The sequence below is a fragment of the Arachis ipaensis genome, chromosome B2 (assembly GCF_059453495.1).
Source record: "Arachis ipaensis isolate K30076 ecotype BB chromosome B2, ASM5945349v1, whole genome shotgun sequence".
NCBI lineage: Eukaryota > Viridiplantae > Streptophyta > Magnoliopsida > Fabales > Fabaceae > Arachis > Arachis ipaensis.
In genome coordinates, this window is record NC_142437.1 from 40,062,648 (window position 1) to 40,075,312 (window position 12,665).

General features: G+C 33.3%; 1 long non-coding RNA gene across 6 annotated transcripts; it reads left to right on the forward strand.

Annotated features, from left to right (window-relative positions):
* Nucleotides 1-687: 687 nt before the first annotated feature.
* On the forward strand, nucleotides 688-11,890 carry LOC107625230 (uncharacterized). Of its 6 annotated transcripts, none has more exons than XR_002357344.2 (10): nucleotides 688-928; nucleotides 1,022-1,089; nucleotides 1,657-1,721; nucleotides 2,342-2,462; nucleotides 2,687-2,840; nucleotides 6,009-6,081; nucleotides 7,371-7,466; nucleotides 7,696-9,811; nucleotides 9,906-9,960; nucleotides 11,476-11,890. It is a non-coding gene; the product is annotated as an uncharacterized LOC107625230 (long non-coding RNA). The 6 variants fall into 6 exon arrangements; XR_001617138.3 differs by lacking the exon at nucleotides 11,476-11,890 and adding an exon at nucleotides 10,045-10,356 and having other exon boundaries at nucleotides 1,517-1,721; XR_002357341.2 differs by lacking the exon at nucleotides 11,476-11,890 and adding an exon at nucleotides 10,045-10,356 and having other exon boundaries at nucleotides 7,356-7,466.
* Nucleotides 11,891-12,665: the final 775 nt, after the last annotated feature.

Here is a 12,665-nt window from a genome sequence, read left to right on the forward strand (position 1 = left end):
TGGAAAATGAAGTCGATAAATTAAAAAGATATTTAGAAACAACAGAAAGTGTAGAAATAAAAGAAGTTCTTGAGGATTTGAGAAAGTATATTAAAGAAAAAGATAAACAGATAAAAGATTTTATATATAATAATTCATGCAAAAAAGAATATTATAAATTAAAACAAGATTGAAAAACTATAAATATACGTCAAGGACTAGTAATAAATAATCATACAAGAGAAATAGTAAAAATGGTCAATACTTTAGATTATAAAAATTGCAAATTGTTTAATCAAAGTTTAAATAATCGAAGTTTAAAAATTGGTATCAGAGCCAAGTTAACGATTTAGGGTAACACTTTCTCTTTAAGGAACACTTTTAGTGATACGCTTTTAAATCATAACAACATAAAAAAAAAATGACATCCTTACCATTGCATTCCCCATTTAGTAAGTTAGGCAAGTGTATATAGGCACCATAGCACTCACCATAACTCACAATCTGTACACTATAATTATCCTTTCAAAATACACTGAACACAATAAAAATACAATAAAAAATTAAAACCCTAAACATAGAATTTGAATAACAGAATCATCAAAATAGAAATAAAAATTCAGAAAATGGATTTGTTAATCTGCTGTGGCTGTGTTTTAATTTCTATTGGTGGTTTTCAAATATTTCGGAAAATGGATTTCACGATTTGTTAATTGCTGTTGCCGTGTTGAAATCATCAGGCGAGTCTTCTCCCTTTCAAACCCTAACAGAAGCTAAACCCCAATCATCGCAGCTGAGCACGTGCTAATAGTTCGAACCGCTATCCAACCCTAAACCTCCATCCGTTCCCTTCCATCAAAGTTGTATGCTCTTTGTCATGCTTTCTTTTCCGCAAAGATACTTTGGTTCTGCAGCGGTCGAATGCACAAATTTAGGAGAATTAGTTCAAGTATGTGTAACACTTGCTGAACTTCAGTTGATGGATTTTATTAAACGAGATTCATAACGAATTACTAATGTAGCTAATTATCGTGTTTTGTAGAGATGACTTGTCGAGGCATGGGGACTACTTTGTGAATCCGATTAATCAGCTTCTTGGTGGTTAACAAGGTATTGTTTTATTTTTTACAGAAATTAAAAGTTGAATTCAAAATGGTGGTTCCCTGTGTGCTTCCCCGCTTTTCCTGTGTACTGATAAGTTACAACGAATTGATATTCCTTTACGGAATTGGGTGTTCAATTTAAAATGGTGATTTTCCTTCTATTTAATATGAATTGAACAATATTGCATCTTCATATATGGCTCTGTGCTCCATTGGTTTTTTTGCTCGGTGGTATATATATCTAATATCTATATACACAAAGAAAAGTCATATGTTTGTTTTTTGAGTGAGTGAAATCATATTTTTCAACTTAAATTATCTTGTCATATTATTTTTCAAAATTTATATGAAAATTTTCTAACAGACTTTCTTATCTTCCTAGTACCTCAATGGGCTCTAAATGTGAGAAATTTTCTATGTTTTGTTGTTGGAAGGAGACCAGAACAGACCAGACCCTAAGTCAATATAGCTTATCGGATACAGATATTGTCCTTTTTTATCACATGCCATAACAGAAAGTAGCTAATGCTCCTTCCTTATTATTTGAAATGTTGATTCTTGAACATATCAAAAGAAATTGAAGACTAATCTCTGAGGTCATTTCGTTAATTCATTTCACCACCGACCCGACACTAGTAGGTAAGAGAGAAAAAAATCGTACTAATTTCTTTTATCATTCTTTTTTTTGTACGTATTTTTTAATTATTCTATAACGTATACAAGATTCTCTTTTTTTCATTTTCTATCGATATCTTTTATTACTAAAAGTAAAAAGTGTTTACAAAAATGATATATATAACATTTCTCTTTATGAATGGTTTAAATTAAGAAAATATTATTTTAACAGTTAATAACTGGCAGATAAATTATTCAATTTACCCTTTGTTGGTAAATACTAGAAACTTAATTCAGTTATCAATTGTGAATTGTGAAGCTACTTTTAGTTGTTGAAATAACATTTTTCTTTAAATTATACCCCACAGTCATTTTAATTTAGAATATTTAAAATTAAATAGACTTGTTTTGTGCATATTTGTAATACGATTTTTATTTTACAGTCACCCATAAAAAACTAAAAATATCTCTCTAAACATTCTTGGATATATTCAAATACTATTGTATCACTACACAAAAACCGGCAGATAGATTATTTTAACATTATCTTGTCATCTTATTTTTCAAAATTCATATGAATCTCTTTAAATTATTTAAATTTGAATGCTGACTTTTGAATATGGATAAATCTCATTTGGGTGCAGCTTAAGGAGTCTGCTTTGCATTTTGGTGGAAAGGCACATGACACAAGATTCAAAGCCTCTCCCAATTTCTTGTAGTTCAACATAGTGCAAGTCGTTGTCAACCTCAAGAATCTAATCAAAGGTAACTTTTCTGTGTTATAACCACATCCCACTAATAATGATAATGATAATGATAATGATAATGATAATGTGGTGGCTAAAGAAGAGAGTTGGAGCAGCATGTTTGTTGCCAATTTAGTAATCATAGTAAATTAATCTTCTAAATTAATTGTTTTTTGTGACATTTGCTATGCTTGTTATGTATCTTTTTCTTTCTTCTAATGTTTCATGCATTTTGGTACACAGTACCACTAGAGTCAGAGAGAGACAACAGTTAAGGATCAAACAACCCTTTCATTGTGTCTCTCAAAACATCCATTTCTTACGGCTTGTTTCACATCCATCCATGGGGAACTGAGCAACCATATATTGGAATTGGAATTCAATCTCCAACAATTAGGTCATCTACTTTTTTGCTCCTTTTCTGTCGACCCTATTTTATTATATTTTTATTTTCTTTTATATATCATTCAGTAGTAATTAATGTATGTGTTACTGTTAGGGTGTGTTATGACTTATGACACTCTAAAACACCCTATCTTTATGCTTTAGCCTTTAGTATTAGAGGATTGTCAAGATGTCTAAAAAGTATTGCTTAATTTATTAAAAAAAATAAAAAATTAATATTTCCTTTAAAAAATATAAAAATAAGTCATTTTTAAATATTTAAAATAAGTTAAATAAAATTTAAACATTAAATAATATACACTGTAGATTTGACCAAAGTAGTGTTATATCTAACTATATGTGGCATCATAACCTTTTTATATTTCATCCCTTTCTTGGGATAAATACAGTTACTCACGGAAAGTCAGTAACATATACCAATAGGTGTTACGTAATTATGAAACCTAGCAAAGGAATAGAATATTCAAATTTCTGGTTTGCCAAAATATTTTTAATTTTTGTTTTTCGTATTTGTTATTTTAAAATTTTTATTAAAAATTTAAGAGAAAATGACAAATAGGTCATTGACCTTTTGGTCTACAGACATTTAAATCCCAAACGATTTAAAAATATATTTAAATCCCTGACATTTTCAAAACTTAGACATATCGATCCTTCTGTTACTTGGGTCTGGCAGACCAAACGAAAAAAGCAAGCATGGCTTCCATTGTATTGGCCTGGCCGATATACGGATGCACACATGGGAGAGCTTTTAAAATGGAACAAATTAGACCTAGGGATCAATATGTCCAGATTTTGAGAAAGTCAGGGACTTAATTGTATATTCAAATCCTCAAGGATATAAATGTCCGCAGACCAAAAGATCAAGGATGTATTTGTCATTTTCTCAAAATTTAAAGGAAAAACTACCATTTGTACCCATAAATTTTGCGAACATTGACAAAAGTACCCATCAAACAAGAAAACTAACGTTGTACCCATGAAAGATGGGTTCCGTGTGACAATAGTACTCAAACCGTGAATTTTGGTTGACTTTTTAATAAAATTTCCAAATTACCCCTTCTATCTTCTCCAAATTCCAAATTTCACAACCCTCATTCTTCGTCTTCTTCTGCCACCGCCAGTCACCATTCTCTCAAGACCCAAGCACTTGATGTCAACCTCCATCTCTCTTTATTCCAATCCTAATTTGTTCTCCAAATCTAAATCCAAATCAACTTTAACATCATTACCTTGTTGTTTCTTTCTTCTTCGGATGCAACAACACTAAGAAAACACACCCTTGTCAAACACTGCTCAGTGCCGTCAATCTGTAGAAAAAGGGGCTACTGTTAGAGTATCTTCATGCCATTTGGTGGACTGATATTCACATCGCAGCCGCCGCTGCTCAGGCTAGGCTTCCGAGGTCACCGCAGAACCCTCTAGAAGGTTGTGGTGGTAGTAATGTTATTGTTGAAGGATCTTGTTTCACTTTGAGTACTGGAGAACAAGGAGGGATGATGGTGGCGGAGTACATTGATGAGGATGAGCTCTTGAACATGTCGAGTATGATCGAAGACATGGCCAGGGAAATGCAGGGTGAAGAAGGACCCACACTCCCAAGCCCACCTTCGACGGCGACATCATCAGCAAGTGCTGCTCCTCCGGTGAGTTCTCAGCGAAACTTCTCCTCTGCAACAAATGCGACCGAGGCTATCACATCTTCTATCCCCGACCTATCCTTCCTTCCGTTCCCAAAGGCTCTTGGTTTTGCGCCTCTTGTTCCCACAGTGACACCAAGAAACCAAAATGTATTTTTTTTTGTTAATTTCAAACTTCTTTTTCTTTTTCTACACCAGATCTACAAATCCATAATATTTGAACAATAACCTCAGATAATTAATAATCCACAGTTTTTAATCTTTTTAATTTTTTGGTGGCTGGCAGCAGTAGAGGAAGACGAAGGATGAGGGTTGTGAAATTTAGAATTTGGGGAAGAAGATAGAAGGGGTAATTTGGGAATTTTATTAAAAAATAACGAAAAATCACGATTTGGATACTATTGTCACACGGAACCCATCTTTCATGGGTACAACGTTAGTTTTCTTGTTTGATGGGTACTTTTATTAACGTTTGCAAAATTCATGGGTACAAATGATAGTTTTTCCAAATTTAAAAGTTAATTATCAACATAAAAACTATTATTTTATTATTATTTAAATTCACTCTCATCACCCATGCTGATGCACTCACGCACTGCAATCTCAGCTGTAGATTTTCATATTCTGGCTGCCCCATGGTTGAATTGACCATTTGGGTTTGTAGATTGTCCTCTTTGTGTGATCCATTTGTTACAACCCACATGCATGCTTGCCCAATGCTTCTTATGGAAAATTATTATATAACTTTAAAAATTGTAATATGTATGTAGTGTCCTCAGTCAAATATTTGTATCGCACTTATTTTAATTCATAAAATATTAAATATATCATCACATTAATTTTTGAAGGTTTAATTTTATGTTATTTTTTTTACATTAATTAGCCAATCCAAAAGTCAGCTATCATAAACGAAAGAACTAGTCATCCAACATCAAATATAAAATCTTATGAAAATTATACTTTACAGACTAGTTTTAGTGGTGAAGAATTGAAGACCTTATATAAGGTCATCTAGTTTACATTAGATGTAAGTGATATTAGTCATGTTAATGAATTTCTAAAAATTTCTTCACATTATTATATTTTGATGTCATATATATGCATATTTTTATAGACCTATTTAATTTTAAACAATTTTCAAAAACAATTAAAAAAAAAAGGAGACAAGGATATGGAATTAACCTTCATAATTTCCCCCTTTGAGTTGCTGCATTTCTGAGACTCTTGCCTCATCAGTCATCACAGTAAATATTCTTGCAGCTTTATGTAAGAAGTTAGATTGGTAGCACCATTTATATTTTGTTCTTAGAATACTATATATTGTCACTATTCCTAAATGCAAACAACTGTTTGTGGTTAATGCATTTGGTCCACAAAGCTGACAAAATGTAGAATACTATATATTGTCACAATACTTTTTTGAATCCTCAATTTAGTAATTATAGTAATACAACAGAGCATTGGTATTTTAATAGAAAAAACAACTGCACTAAAGATGTGTTTCTTGGTGTTTGGAGCAGACCTATTTGCTAATTTTACCAAAGAAGAAGAAACCTAGCTGATTTTGCAGAAAGCAAGGAGGCGCAAGAGAAGGTATTTTAATGCTATAATCATCAACTGATAGTAAACTTATCTTATGACTTATTTTTTCAGTTCCATAATTTCATAATTTGTCTACCAAGGTTTAAATACCAAAAGTTCATAGTATAAAAGTTCAATTATTCTTTCAAGTGCTGCTTTAATATGTAAGAATGTGAATGCCATTTCTGCAATTAAGACTTTTGCTTCAAGATGTGGAAGGAAACTCCGATATACATATACCATTTCTTGGTTCTTCTATTTATCATGTAGTGTGCCTTGTAGTAACATGATTCATCAATTATTAAATTCTCTTTATATTGTTAACTTCAAATATGTCTTGATTAGTCACACACTCACACGTAGAACTGACGTAAAGTAGACTAGTGGCACCAAACATGCTTGTACATATACATGTTTTACTATATATGCATATACTCATCTGCACAAAATTTTCTTAAGATAAGGTACAAAATGAAATTCATAGCTATATGTTCGGCAGTAATAAGTGTGCAAACAGTGTTCTCCAGGACCTCTTGTCATAAATTATAAGTGACAGATTTTACTATAAAACAAAAAACGGAGTTAAGTTGTCTAATGAAATTTGTCATGATGTTTTTTCCTTAAAAATGTAAGCCGAGGTTTAGAAAATGATCTCTAACGCGATTTTTTGCGCTAATAATTTCCTTTGGATTTAATTTTTACATTGACTTACGTTTGTTTTTGAAAATAACTTTTGGTGATTTTATCTTATTATTTTTGGTGTTTTAATGAAAACCAAATTCTGAACTTTTTGACCACAAAAATTTTGATATTAAATCACAAAATCACTGTTCACCAAATATTTAAGCTGGAAACGATCTTAAAATTTGTAGAGAAATTAGAATGCTAAAGCTGTAGTTTCTTGGAGAAGACAATAAAAGATACTGCATGAGTTGATTGATTTTCCCTACACCAAAATTATATACATTTTGAACCCAAAACAATTCACAATTACTTGGATCAAACATTACTCAAAATGTATAAATTATTTATAACATCTACAAACACACTATACAAATGAATATATTGATAGATTTTTTAATTTGTTATTCATCTTTTATTAAATAATCTTAATATTAATAATAATGGTCATAGAATGTGATTGGCAATGTGCACTCCTTAATAACCATTGGGTCTAAGTTTAGCTTTTGAATATGGTTTTTTTCCCCTTATATTGCTTTGGAGTTTTTAATTTCTATTTGTTTTAATGCCTTTTTGAAATTGTTGTTTTGCTAATATTTGTCTAGTGATATTGTTTTTAGCCAAGGTGTGTAAAAATGCCTAGGAGACCACGGTAAAGCATTATACGGAAACCCCTGAAAGATGTCGGAACTAACGCCGAAACTGAGGATACTATGGTGAGTCATCATCGTTGAGCCATTTTGTAGCCTTCAATTGTATCATTGAGTCGTTTTGTAACTTCCTGAAAATTTACCCGTTTATGAATTCAATTAACATTCTAAATTAATGCTGTGTTCAATATCATTTTAAATGATTTCTTATTGCCTTAAGGCTGGATCAATGCCTTGAGGAGTTTAGATATCCCGTGAGCAACTACTGATAGAGTTCTTCTATTTTCGTCCTCAGCTAATAGTACTCCAGCATCCTCAGCTAATAGTATTCCAGCATCCTGTATTAATGAACCATTTCGTGCATTGCGCAATGATAGACGGCTTGCGCCGTCAAGTACAAGTGATAATCCTCAAACTCCCACAGAATGCACAGAGATTCGGCATCGCAATGAAGTAGTCGATAAACCTTTAGAGGATGAAGATTACGACCTTGAGGCAGATGAAGTCGAAGGTTGTAATGACGACACAAAACGCAAAGATACAGATTATTAGAAAGTTACCGTCATCGGTACTTTTTTCCTCCTATTTTTGTTATTATTCATTTTGAAAGTCCTTTCCTTCTATTTTCTTTTTGTGTAACGATTATCGTGCAATTTTTTTCCACACATTTTTTAGAGTCTATAGTACTTTCTCCGAAGATCATACTCTTATTTAACAAAGAGTTGTAACCAATTAGTTAGGTAGTTGGATTAGTAAGTGGCTTCTTAGGGGGTTTGAGTGCGACTATTCCCAATTTTCCATATGTGAAGAGAGTCGGAAGAACGTGACCAAAGCTCAACGAACATGCATACAACATGGTCAAGGTACATCTTTTAGTTTCGACATATTAAGTCAATTTAGTTATCAAATTTTTTTGAGTAAAAATTCTGCGTAGGTAAATTATGTTGCTGGTTAAATTTCCATATTTCGAAGAAAAATAAAACAGAAATTATACAAAGAATAGGAAAGAACTGGAAGGATACAAGACAACTTGTGTCATAAGTTTTACGATGAAACAAAAATTTTGGAGGAAAATGGTAAGCATCGCCTAGACAACTTGTGTCATAAGTTTTACGATGAAACAAAGACTCTGGAGGAAAATGGTAAGCATTACGCATCAGGAATAGAAGAAAATAACTGGAAATGGTTCCTTGAATATTGCTTGAAGGAACAGAGACTCTTGAACCATTTGTTACCATTGTTTCAAACGATATTCAAGGAACCATTTCTGGTTATTTTCTTCTATTCCTGATGGGCGATGTTTACCATTTTCCTCGAGTCTTGTTTCATTGTAAAACTTATGAATCAAGTTGTGTCTTGTATCCTTTCAGTTCTTTCCTGTCCTTTGTATAATTTTTCGTTTTATTTTTCTTCGAAATATGGGAATTTAACCAGCAATATAATTTACCTATGAAAATGTTTTTACCCAAAAAATTTTGATAATTAAATTGGTTTAATATGTCGAAACTAAAAGATGTACCTTAACCATGTTGTATGCATGTTCTATGTTAGCTTTGTTCACGTTCTTCTAACTCTATTCACATATGAGAAACTTGGAATAGTTTCCCAGATGTCTGATAAATTGGTTGTAACTCTTTATTAAATAGGAGTATGATCTTTGTATTTAGAGGAAGTGCTATAGCCTCCTTCACGCTCAGCTTAGATCCTTTTCTCACGCCATTCTCTAAGAAATGTATAGAAAAAAAATTGCAAGATAATCGTTGCACAAAAGGGAAATAGAAGTAAAGGACTTTCAAAATAAATAATAACAAAAGTAAGGAAAAAAGTATACCGATGACAGTAACTTTCTAATAATAGATATCTTTGCGTTTTGCGCCGTTGTTCTAACCTTCGACTTCTTGGTCAGCAAACAAGTCGTCAATGTGGTCATCAAACGACTCGATTTCATCCGCTTCTGGGTCGTATTCTTCAACTTCTAAAGGTTTATCGGTTACTTTATCGTGATGCCAAGTCTCTGTGCGTTCTGTGGGAGTTTGAGAGTTATCACTTGTACTTACGTCTATCATTACGCGGTGCACGAAATAATTTATTAATACGGGATGTTAGAGCACTATTAGCTGAGGACAAAAATAGAGTAGCTTTATCACGTGGTTGCTCACGTGATATCTGAGTTCCTCTAGGCATTGATCTGGCCTTAAGGCAATATGAAATGAATTAGAAAGACATTGAACAAAAAGAATTAATTTAGAATATTAATTGAATTCATAAACTAGTAAATTTCAAAAAAAAGTTACAAAATGGCTCAATGATACAATTAAAGGCTACAAAATGGCTCAACGACGATGATTGATAAGCTGTCTGCGGCCACGCGTTCGTCCTAGAATTTTCTTCAAATCTATGCAAACAAAGTGGTAAGAAATTTGAGATTTCTCACGCAGTTTTACTCTTAAATTTCAAAATTTTTGGTCTAAGGGTATTGAGAATTTCGGTGTTTTGATGGTTTAGGGTTGAACTAGCGTTGGGTAATTGTTGGGTTCTGTCCAATTGTCCGTGGGTAACGGTAAGGAACTCCTATCCCTTGTAAATTTTTCAATTCTATTAAGTTAGGTATTGAATTTGTGAAAATATAAATTATATGGATTAGGCTGAATATAGGTGGAGTTGATGTCAAATTGGTGAATTGGAACAAAGTTATAGTGATTGAGGCTTGTTGAGTTGATTTGGAACCCTTGGGAGCTTGTGGATAATCTATAATGTGTTTTATGGCTTGAGAGGAAATTAACAAATGTATAGTTTTGGTTTCCTATAGTTAATCTATAATACGTGAAAACTTAGGCTAGTTATCATAAGATAGATTTGAATGTTTTGAATGGTTGTATTTGATGAAATTAATGTATATATTTGTATAGGTGATGTTAATAATGATTGGTGAGTATATGGATGCTATTGGTGGAATTATATGTGAAATTGTTTGAATGAGTTAATATATTCAGGTGTTGGAATGATCATGTGAATAAATGAGTATATGATATTGTGTAGGAATGAATTGTGTTGATTTGGTTATGGTTTGCTTGGTTTTGGTTTGGAAAACTTGAGGTTGAGTCTTTGGTAAAAATTGAATTTTTAACCAACTTTGACGCCCTATAAATTGGCCTTTGGACCATCAAATTTGGTGAAACTTGTCTTAAATAAAAATTGTATTCAAGTAGTTTATGATGTTCGTAAAACGGACAAAAAATTATTCTAACAAAAAAGTTATGCATGTTTGAAGTTTATATTTGAAAATAGGATTTTGCAGAAGTTGCTAAAAAACTAGAAATTCTGGTATGTATGCCTACGTGCACACCCTGAAAAGTTTACAAATTGTGCGTACGCACACATTGGGGAAGTCGCCTGGTGTGTGCATACGCACATTATGATCCGTACATTCAATAAACTATAATTATTGCAAAATAAGAAGTGATTTCATGATTAATTGAGCAATACTTATCCTTAGAATGAGCATGCAAGTGTGCTAGACACTATATCCTTGGAATGATAGTGTGCAGGGCACTATATTCCTGGCGTGGCAAAAAGGCTACATCCGAAAGGATGTGTCGGCTTGAAAACGTTGAACTGACAATGTGGTATCACAACCAATAGGACAGACATTCATCATATGCGTCTTCTATGTGTTTGTTTGCTTTGATTAACTTCAGTTATGACTAAATAAATCACATGACTACCTACTATTTATTTTACTTGCTGTATATGTATATTACTTGTGCTTTACTTGTTTGCATTACTTGTCTTTTCTGTTGGGATTGAGAAGGTTCGGTAGGCGGTAGCATTAGGATCGCATAGAGGATAAGTTGGTGAAGGCTGTGGGACAGCGGTTGCTAGTATTAGTTAGAAATTCCTTAAGTTAGTTTACCCTATTTATCGTTTATTATAGAATACTTTAAGCTTGAATATCTGTATCGATGTGAAATCCGAGGATTGTCTTTGGCTTCCTAGGACCTTTTATCTTATCTATTGGGTACTGTTACCATACTGAGAACCTCTGGTTCTCATACCATACGTTATTGTTTTTCAGATGCAGGTCGCAATCTACCTCGGTGAATTTGTGGGATGGTGACAAACCGGAGGATTCGCTTTTATCTTTCGCATTTTGGTTATATTAATGTATGGTGCGGATTTTGAAATCTACAAACTAACCAGTAAGTGCACTGGGTCGTACCAAGTAATATCTCAGGTAAATGAGGGTCGATCTTCCTGGGATTGATGGATCAAGCAACAATAATTGAGTGATTAATGGTGCACGAATTGTGAATCACACTTTTCACAACTCGTACCACTGACCAGCAAGTGCACTGGGTCGTCCAAGTAATACCTTACGTGAGTAAGGGTCGAATCCCACGAAGATTGTTGGTTTGAAGCAATCTATGGTTATCTTGCAATTCTTAGTCAGGAAGTCAATTGTATTTATCAGTTGAATTGCGAATAAACAAGAGAACATGGGTTAAAGGTTACTTGTTATACAGTAATGGAGAATATGTTGGAGTTTTGGAGATGCTTTGTCTTCTGAATCTCTGCTTTCCTTTGTCCTCTGATTCACGCATGCACGTCCTTCTATGGCAACCTGTGTGTTGGGGCATCACCGTTGTCAATGGTTACATCCCCTCCTCTTGTGAAAATGATCCAAATGCTCTGTCACAGCACGGCTAATCATTTGAGGTTCCCGATCATGCTGGAATAGGATTCACCCTCCTTTTGCGTCTGTCACTACGCCCAGCATTCGTGAGTTTGAAGCTCGTCACAGTCATTCAATCCCTGAATCCTACTCGGAATACCACAGACAAGGTTTAGACTTTCCAGATTCTCATGAATACCGCCATCAATCTAGCTTATACCACGGAGATTCTGATTAAGGAATCTAAGAGATATTCATTCAATCTGATGTAGAACGGAGGTGATTGTCAGACACACGTTCATGGATTGAGGAAGGTGATGAGTGTCACTGATCATCACCTTCTTCATAGTTAGGCGCGAATGGATATCTTAGATAGGAACACGCATGTTTGAATAGAAAACAGAAATACTTGCATTAATTCATCGAGACACAGCAGAGCTCCTCACCCCCAACAATGGAGTTTAGAGACTCATGCCATCAAAGAGTACAAAGTTTTGATCTAAAATGTCATGAGATACAAAATAAGTCTCTAAAAGTTGTTTAAATACTAAACTAGTAGCCTAGGTTTACAAAAAGTGAGTAGACTGTGACAG